This window comes from Aythya ferina (assembly GCF_964211825.1).
Source record: "Aythya ferina genome assembly, chromosome: 9".
Lineage (NCBI taxonomy): Eukaryota > Metazoa > Chordata > Aves > Anseriformes > Anatidae > Aythya > Aythya ferina.
In genome coordinates, this window is record NC_140305.1 from 6,762,928 (window position 1) to 6,779,034 (window position 16,107).

The 16,107-nt window shown below is 41.4% G+C and overlaps 1 long non-coding RNA gene across 1 annotated transcript in view; it reads right to left on the reverse strand.

Annotated features, from left to right (window-relative positions):
* The window catches only part of LOC311441336, a 97,344-nt gene that overhangs the window by 18,636 nt on the left and 62,601 nt on the right, over positions 1-16,107 (reverse strand). The window contains exons 3-4 of the long non-coding RNA XR_014695890.1: positions 14,118-14,298; positions 13,162-13,289 (exon numbers count right to left, since the gene is read on the reverse strand). This is a non-coding gene — a long non-coding RNA (uncharacterized lncRNA). The remainder of the gene's footprint in view (positions 1-13,161; positions 13,290-14,117; positions 14,299-16,107) is intronic.

A 16,107-nucleotide genomic window follows, 5' to 3' on the forward strand; every position in this document is an offset into this window, starting at 1 on the left:
TAAATTTATACCTTAAGGTGCAACTGTGAAGAATGGGTACTTAGCAACAAGAAACAGAGGAGCACAAGATGTTCCATCCTAGTGGCACATTTTGCAAGGAAATAGAAAAGCTCACACCAATCTGTAATGTCTAGGCCAATGAACTGATCTCTACGAACAGCCCCAAACTTGTAATCAATAGGGAAATGACCAGACTTAAAAGCCTGTGTCTGACGAATATACCTTAGCTGCCCAAATTCCTTGACATTTGTCTCCTTATCATCACCATCTTTTCCAATTGGATTTAAATGAGTAATCTCAGTTTTAAAAGGTTGGTTCGATATTTCTGTTGGTTATTAAGGTCGAGGAGTCAAGAGATGAAAACGCTAATTTCTGCCAGCAGATTGCTTGACATTTGAATAAGATTGAAAATTCCATCAATACGGCACATTTTTCTCAGCAAAAGAAGTTCACGTAACTTCTCAGGCATCAACCAGCAGAAGCCAACCCTGAAAGAAGAAGAAATGACAACCACCTGGATGCCCTATACTGTGTAATCTGTTCTCACTTGGATGTTCACAGAAACTGGAGTTACGGATTATACATCAGGATAACAACCCAGGGTCCCCTCCAATGCAAACTTCAGATCTGATTGGGGAAATTGTGGGAATCTGGAGGGGATGAACTCAGGGATGCAGCTAAAGGGCCAGTCAGGGAAATAAATCAGACATATAAATGAGAATAATCTCAAAATGAAGCTGATTACTCATTTTAGAAACTTAAGTGGAAAAAAGAAAACTTTTGAAATTACTCCAGAGTTACACAGATATACGAAAAGCTGAGGACTACTGCACTTTTTGCTTCAAGACTGTTTTTCCTTTCCAAGATACCCTAAGGAATGTAGATGATATTAAAAAAAAATATCTAGCTAACCTGCATCACCAGCACATTAAACAGAGAAAAGAAAAAAAATAGAAAAGAAGAAAAAATTTAAACTGATGATTAATTACCAGATATTATTCCCTTTGGCATACCAACTGCACACTTTCTGCTGTTCAAAAAGATTTGTGAATTCTTTCTTCAATTGATTAAGGTGTGATTAAATTTTTGAATATAACTTATGAAAAGCATGTTAGCCTGTACGTCTCTGAGGAACGAAACATGGGACACACACTGCACTGTCCTGCTTCTGATGTTCAGCACTATCACGTGCCCCTGAGGACGGTGTACCATCTCCCCATGGGCATCTCAAGAAGACAAAGGCCTACTGGCTTGCCCAAAAAAACCCTTTGTAATGTCCAACAGTTGTTTTGCAATGTGCTGTTAAAGAGAAATTCTGGGACTCCTTTGTGTTTTGACCTTCCTCTGGAACTCCATACAAATTTAAAGGAATTGAAGTAGAGCCACAAAAGCCTGCATCATTTTTCTAAAGACCACTGGTCAGCTCTGACCATATATACACATACATATATTCATTTTTATACATACATAAATTGAAATTCTAGGGAAAGGAAGCCCTCATTTTATCTGGATGTTCAAACTCAGTCAATGTCGTGGAATAATACTGTCTATAGCTGAGGTTTCTGTACTGATAGTGCTGAACATGAGAAGCAGGAGTTTATAGACATATACATATATAAAACTAAGAGAAGAATTTGATTTCAAATTTGGTTTCAACCAAAACACTACAAACAGAATAATCACAAACAAGTCCCAAATGGTGTTGCATCAATTTATCTGCTAAATTTACTAACATGTTCCAGAAAACTTCTAAAGAACCTTCAGAAAGTGTAAAAAAAGTATATTTGAATTAAGAAACAACCATCTGTTTTCTAATAATTGAATTTAAAATCTCTACATTGGTCCATTTCCATATGTCCTTGTTGCACTCATGGGATTTATGAGCTCCCTCTCATGGCTACGTTAACAAATAGGGACTGTTTTTTTCCAACCCAGCAGTTGCTGTAGATTAATGGGTGACACCAAAGGGCAGTTTGTCATTTTCTGAAGCAGGAATTGATTTTAATCTCCTCAGCAGCTAGATGAGTCACCAGAGCTCCTGCTGAATCACCTATCACAACCTCTGGTAGACGTTTCTTTGTTGCCTCAGGACGTGTAGGAAGACTGGCAGTATCCATACACAGTGCCACAAGGAGGCAGGGTGAGTTGGTGCCGGTGGGATCCTGCACCTCCAGCTATATGTCAAGGCTGGTCCTGTGAAGCTGTGCATCATGCCACCAACCCACCAGCCTAGGGCAGAGGTGATGCTCCTATACACCATGGAGCACATCTCAGGCAGGAACTTCTGTGTCCCAGCAGTCCCAGGGGAGCACTTCTCCCTCCGTGGGTCCTGCCACTGCTTCGTTTCCAGAAGGGAATCCAGGCTGGTTTGCTCCCACCAGTGCCTGTCCTCCTGCAGGAGCCAACACCTCTGTCACTGTCAGTCCAGGGGTCAATTAATGAGCAGGAGAAGAAGCATCCAGAAGAAACATCCACACCTTCATGTAGGATGAGCTACAGGGAGAGCACAGACTGAGAGAACAGCAGAGAGATTTGCAAAGCAAATTAAACATTTCAGAAACCAGGGCTTTCAGAGTTTGGAGGCTGAGTTGAAAACTGCATTTTTAAAAATAAAAGGTCATATTGTGCAAGTGTATCATATGAGTTCTGGCAATAGCTGTTTTTTACGCTGACAGAAGACGATTTACAAACTTATGGTACCAATCTGAAGACAGCCATTAAAGGCATGACTAAGATTTCCCATCTATTTTTAACACAAGCAAAATGGAATGAGCAAAAATGCTGTTTCTTTCATCCTAGATTCATCTTTCCCTCAAACCAAACACACCGTCTCCAGAGACCATTTGTCATCTTGCCATTAAAAGTTGGTCTGGAGGCTTAGCAAGTTAACCCTAGACAAATTTGGTTTTGTGCACATGGCAACAAATGAGCAAATCCTGCAAATCTGCTAATTTTGGAAACCTACTTACCGAAACGTATTAGAGGCTCCACACCATAAGAATAACCATACAGTCCCGCAGCCATTAGAGTAACAGGTCCACTATTACTCGTTTTAAACCCAGGAAGTTTGATGAAAAAAAGTTCACTTATTAAAAATAATTAAGATTCATCAGTAGCACTTTTTTTCTTGCAGACCAATACTACCCACTAACAAGACTATCAACATCATCTGAAGTTTCAGACCAGAGGTCCCAGAGAAAAGCATTTAGTTTGTGCAAAAATGAATTTCAAACCATTTGTGGATGCTCATTTACCACAATGACATACGCAAAGATGATGCTTAAAATGCACAAATAGCTAGAAGTCTCTTGTTGCACCAGTTGCTATCTGGCAACTATCTTTCATAGCATGTAATGTATGTGTATGTGTTGCTATCTTTCTAGAGAAAGATAGATGTTATAGAAAAATAGAGTATAGAGAAAGATGTGTTGCTGTCTTTCTAGAGAAAGCATATCTGCTTTCTCTAAGCATGCTCACCTGATTGTACAAATACTAATTGTAATGATTAGACCTCAGACTTCTTATTTTTAAACACAGTACACCTTCCCATCCCCTCCTTCCTCAGGACTTTTAAGGCTTTCTCTTCTTGCAGTCATCAGACTTTGGATCCAAGCTCCAAGACGCAAAGCCTTAGTCGCAAGACGTGTTGTCAGCCAGGGAAGTTAAACGCTTCAGCTGTAAAGAGCAAGCAACAACAAAGCTGCCTTGAAAGGCCTCTCAAGCCATCAAGCTGCTGTACAAATTGCAGCACAAGCTCAGTTCTTCCTGCAAGCAATTATTTCCCATTAAGCAGCATTTTCCTTTTTCAGAGGTCTCAAAGGAAAATAAAACAACCCAAACTGACAGCCCAGAAGAAAGCCAAGGGCTCCTAAAGGCAAACTTCAGATGGAAGGAGAACAACATTATGTCAAGTGCTCCATGGCCATGAGGAGCAGTTGCCTGCAAGAATGACTGCAGCACCAGCCTGATCTGTGGGCAACCTCATATTGCCTGTTTTCTGGTGTTTATTGTGGCATTTCACTGCTGTGCTGTTGCACTCAGCTCCCCATCGCTGGGGACTGCAGAACGTTTTCCACAGCTGTGTTGTTCCTGCCTGGGGAACACCTGGTGATGCAAATAGAAATTAAAGGTTTCTCCCTTCACTTCCCACCCTCACCCTCCTGTAGATTAGGGGCTGGGAGGGAAAATAAATTTTAGAGATCACTCCCACCATCAAATCCTAACACAGGTAATTCTGCAAATAGTTTAATTTTGAGCTGAAAGCACAAGCAGCAGAGAAGAGTTTAATTTCGGGAAAATTTTAAGTGAAAAGCAGATCCAAAATGACATCTCAAAAGTACCTATTGCATCAGGCTGCTTGCCTAACCCAATCCTGTGCTGGGAACACTGCGGAACAGGCTCGGAGCAACGCGATCACAGCGATAGCTGGCATTGCAACGTGAATTATGAACTGCAGATGCAGAGTTTGGATAAGACTTTCAAATGCTGAAAGGCTACACTTGGAATCTGATTTTCTAGAAATCTAACTGTTTTGGCACATTTTAACTCTGCATATGTAGATTTTTATTTTTTTTTTTCTTCACATCAAGGCAGAAAGAACTAGGCAGACTAATAATACACACATTGTAGAGATAATGCCTTTGGGGAAAAACAATACTTTGTAGCTAATTTACTTAGGAAGGTAAGTGATATTCGTATCCTTGATTAGCTAGCATGATATTTAAAGATGCGGCAAATCCTAATTACATTACATGTTATGAAGCAGATATAAGACAAAAACCTGTTTAATAGTTAAGCCTGTTGCTATAACAACCACATTTCAAGGACATGGATATACAACACACACAACAACATCCGCATTAACAAAATGTCTCATTACAATTGAACTTTACCTGGCAAAAGAACCAATTAAATTTGTTCAAGAAGAAAAAAAAAAAGGGGGGGGGGGAGCACGAGGCCTTTTGTTACTGTCAAGAGAGTCTGGTCTTTAAACTCCAAGTCTCTCCAAGAGAAATTTTCTATTTAATTTTGAATTCGTCTCTAAATATCCCTCCAAAGAAAGGAATACAACCTCAGTATTGCCACCTTAGTCAAGCAGACATTTAGGTATCTGGCTGTTTCCACTTAAATGGGTGGGAGCATTGCTTTTGATGCACATTGTGCCATGCTCAGAAGACGTGTTCTTCCAGCCTTTGTCCACAAAATTGAGAAGGAAGAGAAGAAACGAATGCTTAACATAACATAGCAAGTCAGGCAAGGAATTGGTAGATTTTTTATCTATTTATTAATAAATCAAGTAGTCATTTGGCACACCTTTTTCCATCTTAGATATTTTTTTAGCTGCCCACGATAGAAGGACAGAAGGCATAGAATAATACAATTAAAAAGAGAGAGAGAGAGAAGAAAAATTCCTATAAGTCAAGCTCAGACCAGCAGAGCTGAGTTTTCAGGGGAGTTCAAGAATGGTAGATGGTTTGTGATGCTCTCAATAAATATGAAGGATTTTTACAGACTAAAGAAGTTGCTCTACTTGAAAGCAAGAACGCACAAAGGACTGCTGCACAGTAAAAGCCACTGATCGGGGTGCTAGGATTGTTACCTCAAAATGGAGAGTAAGAACAGAAACTTTCACGTAATACTTTCAGCCATTTGCCTGCTCTAAACAGTGACACTACAAAGGACAGTGTTTATTTTCCACTACACAGTGATTATTTCCATCACACGAGGAGACTTCAGTTCAGACTTCAAATATTCCACAGCTAGAAAGACCAAAAGCTATTTGGACCTAGTTTAGGAAATAATTATTTTTGGTATAAGTATTCACAAAGAAAGTTCCAAACGCATAATAACATTGCTTAGGGGGTTGATAATCATATTACTTTGTATAAAGGGATGAATATATAGCTTCCTCCTAGTTAAATCTGTTCTTTGCATTGCCAGTCATGAAAAACACCGGTGGAGAGATGAGTGCATGCACACCTCTGATTTACAAATGACTTGACATTTCTGTATGCTATTTCTCTGATCAGCACACCTCAAACAATACGGCTCCAACAATAAACACAAATGACTTTGACTCACTCCATTCCCTCCTTCTCCTCCTCAGTTTCTTGGATTTCAATATTTACATATTCTAGGAAGACAGCCTTCAGAAGCAAGATTAAATTCAGAACAAGTCTCACAAAGCTTTCCAGAACAGTGACTTTGTTAATAATAAGCAGAAAATACAGGTTTCTCTACGGCTGTCTTTTACCTTCCCCTTGAAAATAGCTGCTGTGGTATGGAATTAACGTTATTGTTTTCATTTGACTGGGCATCCTTTAAAGAAACAACAAGAGCACTGGAAGCAGAAGTTGGTAACTGTCTTACATTGTTCAAGGTTTCTGGTTTGAACACACACCATATAAGTAATAAGGCAGTCTGCCAAAGGCAGACCACAGAAAGAGATTTAACAATAGAAATTATCAGTTTTTGTTTTGTTGTTGTTGTTGTTGGTTGTTTTTTTTTTTTTTTTTTTTGAGTGTAAACACAAACTCTGATGTCTGTTAGACTCAAATTGTTTACAGCAGAAGGCAGTAAGAATATTATGCCATCAGTGATGAAAAAACGCAAGTTGCAGGCCGCCTGCTTAAACATAACCAGCCCCATCCCTATGACGTGCTTCTTGACTAGATGAATTTGCAATCAACCTCTAATACCCGTTTTTAACTTCAGAGGCTTTCGGGCCCTTTAAGCAATCTACTTATCAATTACCAGGCATACTTGATTCTTCCATTTTGGAGGACTAACAGGAGGAGCGGGGAAGGTTAACTGTATGACAAAATGTGTTACTGCAGCTGTCAGAGTCAGGCTGAACTCCTAACCAGGCCATGTGAAAGGGGGGTTTGCCCCCGGATTTCAAAGGAGATGAGATTCCACCCACTGACCTGATGCGTTAATTCACAGGCATAATGTGGAAGTAGAAGAAGCTGCTGATGTGCAGAAGAAGTGATGCTAATGACACTAAACAGAAGCCCTAAACTCTCAACTATTTACTCAAAAATATGTTATAAAAGTGAAATGAAGATCAGGAAATCTAAATCTGTGGTCTTAAATTACAGGACCAAATACAACCAAGTTAATACTTGTGCACTCTGCTTGATTCCTATCATCTAAAGCTCACAAAAACCTAAACTAAACATATAAATCAGGTTACTAATTAGCTTCTGTCTAATTACAGGAAAAGCCTAACAAAAAGGGAGGAAATTGCCTCATCATTTCACAGACATTAACAGGCAACACACTCACACCTGTATCTAGGATACAGCCATCATCTTCTATACCACACTCTTCTCTTAACAAGACAGGTGTATGAGAAAAAGTAATCTTTTATTTAAACCAGGTGATATATCTGGGAAAAAAAAAAAAAAAAGTTATCAGGTATATCATCTCTAGTTCAGCTGTTTTGTAGCCTCAGGCATCTTGAGGCCAGTGAAGAGCTTCAGAAGAGCAATGATGCTTGCACCGCAGTTTCTCTACAAGAAAAGCTTGGACGCAGCCAAGACATGCACCAGAGCACAGAAGCCTTCAGGTCCCTGCCAGACCAGTGATGTGTGCTAGACATGTTATTCCATTTGCTTCCCTTTTGGAGTGCTGTATTGATTACCCTGGTGTTCATTTTCCTATCGCTAGTCTCCTTTAGTCCCCAGTGCAATTTTCAAATTACAGGCAACTCTGAGAACAGCGTGCACAAAGTGCCTGATGTTAAATATGTCATCTATCTCCACTAAAACCTTTTGGTTATTCAGTATAAAAACTGGCAAGAAGACAGATGGCAACCTTGAGATATTTCAGCAAATTTTATCTATTGTCAATTATTTATGCCCCCTTTGGTTACAGATGTGAGATTTTGTTGTTGTTGTTGTTGTTTTGATTTTTTTTTTAAATAGTTTCCAAACTAAGGCTTTCAGTACTGGATTCAATTACAGCTAAGTCACGAGATAAAGTTGGGATAAATGTTGCCTTCCTCAGACAGACTCTAGTGAGGCCGACCATCTACCTGGAAGGCATAAGGATAGAGCTGAGCTCCAGCTCCAGCCCAGCAATGCAATGCCAAGGGCTGCCTCAGGGCCTCCACCATGCAGGATCACAATGATCCTTTCGGTTTGCCTGTTCCATCAGCAACACCACTGAGTAGTTCTTGCTTCTCAAGGAAAAGTGGAAATAAAGAGTTGTTTCACAGAATCTTCTGAAATGTCCAGAAATCTTTCCTATCCCTACCAAAATGTCAATGCCTTGACCAGAAGACAAGTACATGCCCAAAGTACACAACCCACAGATCTTTAAATTCCCATTTCTAATACAATGGCTCATGAAAGCCTAGCTCAGGCGTGCCCTGCTCCCATTCTGCCCTATGAAGATGGGTTCCTGAGCGATCTTGCTCAAGATGCTCCTAGAGGTAGAAGACTGCATATCAAGAATGTGAAATGACCAAGCACATGGTAGGAGATCACAAAAGCCAGCTCATGAAGGGCATGGACATGAAGTTGTAAATTATGGCCTTCACAGTATGCTGCCCTAGCACAGAGCTGCAACCTTTCACATGGAAAACACATCCTTTAAACGTTCACTTATATCCAGGGATCAGCACACAGAAGGTAATGCCGATATCCACGGCAGGTTAGCCGTGCTGAGGGAGCTCCGAGAGCTCAGCACAGCCACCCACGCTTCGCCCACCTGAAGGTCTGGCCCTCTCTTCCCTCCAGCCACTAGAGGTCAACCCAAGCACATACTTCACAGCACCCCAGCTCCAGCTGGTGCAGAAGCACCAGGCTGTGGCAGGTTCCCACCCCAGGCACTTGTGGCCATGGGTTGACAAGGTGGGTTCGGGGCACTGCTGGCCCCCAGGAGAGGGTCCTGCACTCCTCGTGGAGAGCTGGAGGCATCGCCAGGGGCTGCACTGCCCCATGGCTGCCCTGGAGCCACATAGGCCTCATCCAGCCTGCGGAAAACGAGGGGACGCAGGCACCTGGAGGGCAAGCAGGGTGACACACAGAGCTCGTGAGGGGGTGAGGAGTCATGATGCTCTTCTGAACTGCGGCTAATGATCTGCTCAGGCTGGAATACAACCTCAGAAAACCCACATCTGCTTTTATGCAGACCACTTCCAAACACACTTCATGTGTTATTCAGGTTCTCCATGAATCCCAGAGACGCTAACCAGTTCTTCGGTGCAGGCATGCTTTTTCTTTTTTTTTTTTTTTTCTTTTTTTTTTTATTCTTTTTTTTTTTAATCTGCCCTAGGACCTTGTGTGACAATCGAGCAGTTCTGATTCCAAGAAATTAGTGGGTAGATAGGCTGGTTCAGTGCAAAACAGCTCTCCAAACGTTCAATAGCCCCCAAGAAACAGATATATTATGGCAAGCCTAACACACTGTTACGAAATGATGTCTGTCATATCCACGGTTTCACTGCTGCAACTTGATAATTTCATTCCAATTTGAATGTTTATTTTTCATAGTGTGCTGCTAAAGTTACCCATTTCACCAGTCTTTTTCCAACACAAATGCACAATAACATCTGGCTAACCTTCTAGCACCATCAACAACCATTTCCAACACCTCAATTAATTTTGTCACCTTCCTGTATAGCCTTGAGCAATGCAGGAGGTGGAAGGTGCTGGTTTAGCCTCCACTGCTAGAAAAGAACGATTCGTCAACAGGTTTTTCTCAGTAAATAGAGATTTAAAGTTAAGGTAACAGCAGATTCAAGTTGTTGTTGTCTTATGAAAATTTCTATCCTAAATGAAAATATTATTATAAGCCTTAGTTTTCTCCTTACTGACGTGCCAGCATTATAAATGAACTATCAGGATTGTGACTTACTGTAGAACACAAACTGTGACATATGGTGATAGTAATAGCTTTTCAATTTCTTTTTACGACAGTAATCCCATTTTCTGCAAGTAATTATAAGTATTTATTACACACTGCAAACTGCTTCATAGCTTTAATAACTTGCTATCTCACACTGCTTCCAGAAACCAGAATCCATATTCAATTTTCACGTCTGGAAATTTAGGACAGTAATTGCACTTAATTATTAGAAATTTTATAAGGTACTTGGTATTCTGTGCCTATTTAGAAGAGATTGCAAATTTAAAATTATTCTCTACATCAGTAAAACATACCCTCATCTTTTGACTTTTTCTTGTGCTATTCTGCAGTTTTTGTTGTTGGGAAAAAAACAAACAAACAAACAAAAAAACAACATAACAAAGAAACGAGGAATATGGTTCTTAAGAGACCACAGCAGAAGTACACATTGTTTTCTAGAAAATAACTTCCTACAGCTAAAGAAATGCTCAAGAAATAGGTATTAGTTTAGAAAGTCTTTAAAAGACTTTACACTTTCTGAACTCTTTCCCAAATCCTAAGAGCAGACCCAACAGATACCCCCACAACGTGCTTTTGGCGAGCGAATGTTGGCCACCCTTCCTGCTGAAGCTTGCCTGCTGTGCACCAAGGATACAGAGGCTCCTGGGGCAGCGTGGTGGCCAAATATTTACTGCTGGCCTCAGCAGCAACGAGGGAGTTCTGAGCTCCGTCATGGCCCTCCTTCCTCAGCTCTCCCTAGAGGACAGGATCTAGAAAGGGATCCTGGGCTGTGAACATGGACAGGACTTCTGCCTGGTGGGATCTTCCTGCACACCCAGTCTCCTGCTGCTGTCCCTCAGTGGTACCCACAGTAGTTCCTCATGTGACACGCTATGTCACTCAGTCCCCAGATGATTTCCTATCTTTTCTCCCTGTTGAGAGACCCCGTTTTCAGTGCTGGGAAAGACGGTGAAAATAACAAATGCAACTTCAGCAAGAAGAGGCACAGGGCATGAAACGAGGAAGGTTGCTTCCTACATCAGGCCAGGGTTCTCATGTATTTCAGGCATGACTTTAGCCACTCCAAAGTTTTTTTTTTTTTTTTTAAAAAAAAAAAAAAAGAGTTGGAAAAGCCTTCTCAGACCTCATGAATCATTCCCAACTAATGAGAGTAAGATGTGGTTCAGCTATCAAATAAACATGCGTTATCTGCACAGCCTTGGCGGACGTGACTGCATGGCTGCAGCTCATCAGCAGTGCCTCAGGCTTCCAGCGATTTGAATAAACAGGTAAAGATTAAGTTTCACTTTGCTTTTTTACTGTTGTGTGTACTGATTTATCTGGTAACTGAAAATCCTCAAGGAAGACAGTGCTAAATGCACTGGTGAGTTCCTATAAGGTTAAATTCACCCTTGTACCTGTAAGATTTTAGTAATTTATGGAAAGAAAACAGTGTTCTGAAGGTTCTGAAGGTAGGATGAACTAGAATCACCAATTATAACACATCTGGGGGAAAAAGGAAAAAAAAAAGCAAACAATGCTTTAAGTTTTTTGTTTGTTTGTTTTAAGTTCTCCTGGCTCTTCACTTCTGTCTGCAGACAGATACCAAATGCTTGAAGAAATGTATTTTAAAAAGTTGTGGCTATGAAAGACAGCAGTCATAGTCGTGTGTATGGATGGGAAGGTATATCAGAACGCTCACACAATCCTGGCAAGCTGTATCATTGAAAAATGGGTCAAAGAGCTTCCACAAAGATACTCTAAAGCAGGCAAAATTCCCCCTGACGCCACCAAGACTGCTGCTTAGATAAAGGCTGATGTCTCAGATGATTGGAAGGGAAAGCACATTGGTGAGCAAATTTCATCACATCAGAGACAGTTCAAGCAGTCCACAACAGGAACATAACCATAGTGATAATAATTAAAAATATTAATCAGATGTGTGACTTTTGTTTGTTTATAATTTCAGCAAAGCTCTGTATTTCACAGCTTCATATAAAATAAGAGCTTTATGCATTTACACATCTAACTTAGGAGCAAAGTTGGCACTTTTCCTAAATCAATATATTTTTTTCCCAACACACCTGTATTTAGAGAATATTAAAAAATAAAATAAAATATGTGCTTCACCTAAATGCAACTCACTTGGGTCTGTCGTCATGGGTGGATCAAATCAGCCAGTCCAGTGACAGGCCTGTGACAACCAAACAAATGATGGTCATGGCCATAGTAATACATCAGATATTACAGAGGGAAATTTTTCCCATCTTCTGAAATGTAAATATAACTTCTGTTCTACAGATGTGTGGAGATGTAACCAAGCAACACTTGATAGCTCGTAAGCAAATTCTAAAAACATCTCAAGGAGACTACTTTCCATTTTTAATCTGTCTGTGTAGAAATAAGTGATCTCAGACAACTGGGGTTGATTTGTGATGGCGTGCAGCACGTTATCTTTGCGAAGAGCAGGGTTTGGATGTCTAGCATTCCACCGTCACCAAACCATCCAGGAACCAAGGCTCTGTCCTGGATCCCCCCCCCTGCTCAGACCATTCCAGACCATTCCTGTGGTTTCACTGGCAGCAGAGTTTGGTCGCAGCTGAGACAAAAGACCCTCCCTCTTCTTGTGTGTTTCTTCTTCTTCCTGTTCCTGCCCCTAGCTGGGCAGCCCGACCTCTCCCTGCCTGCCAGGCACCTGCCTCAGCAGCTGCTCGGATTTATCTGACCAGAAAACTTGCGAGGCTTTTTGTTCTGTTAAATTGCTTCCTACACGTCCAAGCTAGCACCAAATGAGCCAGAGGCAAAACAGCAGGGGAGACATGGCTGGAGTGGGGAAGGTGGAGATGGAGGAGGTGGACAAACACCTTCCCCACTGAGCCTCCCACATTTTTCTGCCACGCTGAGCCACCAAGCAGTGCCCTACCTACCCTACTGGGAAATAGCATGGACTGAGAAACACGTTTCCCAGGGATGGGAGAGCTGGAGGGGACATGGGACTGGAAACTGATGCATCTGAGAGCAACCTACAGCTTTATTATAACTGTTCATCTGATAGTTTTAGGCACAAATTTTTGGTAGTCTGGGGAGGAACAAAGGCAGGAAGTACTGGCATAGTATTTCAGCCAATAAATATTTACCAGTGTCCCCTCCACCTGATTTTGTTGTGTGATAGGCTAACAGACTTTCATTTAAAGTAAAATTACAATTTCCCCCAGCCTCTCTTCTTACAAGCTGCACAGAATGGCTTGGGAGCTGCTCTGCTCTGAGCAATGCTTCATACACCAATTGCATCTCTCTCACTCTTACCTTGTGCTCAGCTCATCATAGCCACCTGCTGTTTTCTACATCGTATTGAGACTGCGTGTGGAGCAACAGTCCTCTTCTATATACTTGCTCATATGCCTGTCTCTCAGGCTGGACTCCAGCTGGATTGTCTGTATGATAAAAAAAAAAAAAAAAAAAAAAAAAGGATAATAGAATGACTATCCTGAGGAAAGAGTCCAGCTACTTGTCCTCAGAATACAGCCTGTTGTAAAAAACAAAACCAACAACGACAGCAACAAAAAAGATCACAGTGAGGAAGGGTTCCTTTCCACATGTCTTGTTTTTGGGGTAGCGAGGGTGTAACAAGCAGCAGGTTTAAAAACAGTTTCCCCCAGCAGTTTGATGTTTCTTCCGACAGCCTGCCTTGCAGCTGTGTTTCAAATTAAATGTGACAGACAAGTGATGCCACCGCAGAGGTTTGCTTGTGTGATTGATAGGAGTATTGTTGCAATGACCTCAAGGAAACATGCACAGCAAAAGACTCCTTGCTATTTGGTAGTGCTCTGTAGTACGGTAAGAGCTTGCAGCAGCTACAGCCTCCCTGAGATCTGTCAAGAAGGCTTACATTCATCAAGCACCTAACCGATGCAGTGCACCAGACAGCTTGCAGGCCACTTGTTTGCAACAACAATATCAAGCTCTCACAATACTATATCTATACCTCTGGAGAGTCAGATAGAGATAACATGATCTTAAGAGACAGGACTCTGCGCTCTCTGTCAACCGAACATTCAAGTAAAAACACCAGTGTAGGATGTTTAATGCTTCATCTGTGTCCAGCACAGTGACATATCATTTTAGCAAGAACATCCCTGGATGATGAAGTAAACTGAAATGTTCACATTAAAAAATAATGAAGAGAAGCTATTCTTGGAGCCATTTGGGCCACCAGATTCTTCCTAAATGGTGCAGAAATATCAGCTTTGAATAATTAATACCTGAAGCAGGCAATTCTCACTCAGGAAAAGGAAGCAGCATAGGTTGGTCCTCCAGTAGTCCTTCCTTCCAGCAGCAGGAGTTACCTTTGGTACTGCCTTTCACAGGGGACTGCAGAGCAGGAATGACAGGTCACAGCCACGCTCAGCTCCGGGAGGGAGGGTCAAGGTCTACCAAGAGGGCCTGTTGGAAAGAAGAGGGTTCATCATGTAGCACAGTCCTCCTAATCCAGGACCTCAACAGTCCTATCAGTGCAAGTGCTCCCTTCTTTTTCAGATCTGACCACAAGTCACACACCTGCACATACAGACCTCAGGGATCACCTCCAGGTGCTGCTTCTTAAAAATGTTGGTCTACATTTACAGATCCATTTGATAACAGAGTTGAAGACCCACTTCAGTATGAGAATTTATGATGCTGACCAAGCACGGAAATACCAAGCAATTAAAACAGGTCTCTGCCTTGGATGTAAGGGTGAGAACCAGAATACAACCCCATGTTCAAGGCCTGCATCGCCATGCAAGACCCTCTTCCTCACAAAACTTGATCAGAGACTGCAAAAGTCGAGAGGCAGTTTTCAGCTGAGCTGGAAATTAGAAAGACATTCTGGCAACGCACATACACGTAGCTCTGAGCACAAATGTGGCAGTGAGGTACCACATTCCTGCAGAGAAAGTGAGCTCCATAACACTGTGCAACTACACAGCAAAATTTTAGGTTTTGAAACAATGGATTTCTAAAATCACTCACACAGTACAAAGGCACATGAGATGGCAAAAATACCTGCATACTCTTTTTTTTTTTTTTTTTTTTTTTTTTTTTTTTTTTTTTTTTTTTTTTTTTTAACATGCTCCCATTTTTTATACCATGTAAATGAGGTTTACAGTCCAATAAATGCAAAGTGGGGGTCAGCTCAGTGGATGCTCTAACTTGAAAGACTATCTTAAGGCTTCTCTAAGGTACCATGTAAGAACTAGCAGCTTTTCTCAGCAAAGAAAGTCTGTGTGAGTCCTGTCCCAGCCTGCTGCCCTGCCTGGTTCAGCATTTACAGACCAAGCACAGTCTGCTTCCACAGAATTTCGGAAAACTGTTGATGCGCAGCATATGGGGTTTTCAGTAGCTGAGAGCCCTCATAAACTGGGAAATACTGAGACCGTACTTCATTTTCTGTCCCATTAGAATGAAAAGGCAAAACCTAGTTAGGTCTAGGAATAAAGCCTATCAGTTCAGAGATCCCATGTATTCCTCGTCTCTTCCAGGAGACTCCAGTTGCTCAAATCCTCAAGGCTTTGTTTTTTAAAATCCAGTCTCATGTGATGCTGGGTGCAGGTCAGGACATGAACTCCAACAGAGTTAAGTCTATTCAACTGAGGGGATAGTTTAAATAGCAGGACACACATCCTGGAAGGGACAGTGCTGGAACCAGGAAAATAACTACACCAATGACTAAATCTTGAGCCTTCAGGCAAAACAAATGACCTTTCTCCTTTGGAACCCAAACAAAAAAATAAATCTTGCTCCACATTAGTGACATATAACAAATAAACTAAATAATAATAATGACCCTCTGTATTATTTTTTTTAAAACAGATTATTATTTCCGGCATAACTCCGTACAAAAGAAAATAGTGGTTGGCAAACAGAAGGGCTGATCTGAAAATGAAATGCTCTCCTTCTCTGCTCCTTCTAGTATGGATTTAGGTCTTTTCTGAGGAGTGTCAAGACTCGGGAGTACAGCTGTGACTAAGAGCAAGTGTAAGAAATGAGTCATATCAAGATTCCCTTTGCTGATGGACTCCGTATAGCCCACTTACTACCAGCCTAACACCCTATTATTTCCAGCAGGGCTGACAGGGACAAGCGCTGGACTCTGTTAGGATTTGCCATGTTTATGCTGATAAAACCCCTCCAGCTAAGTCTAAATCTTGGAACATCTTGGTTCTTTTCAGTAGCTCTGTCAGCCCACGCACGCCTGCCCATGGGCTTAGAAAA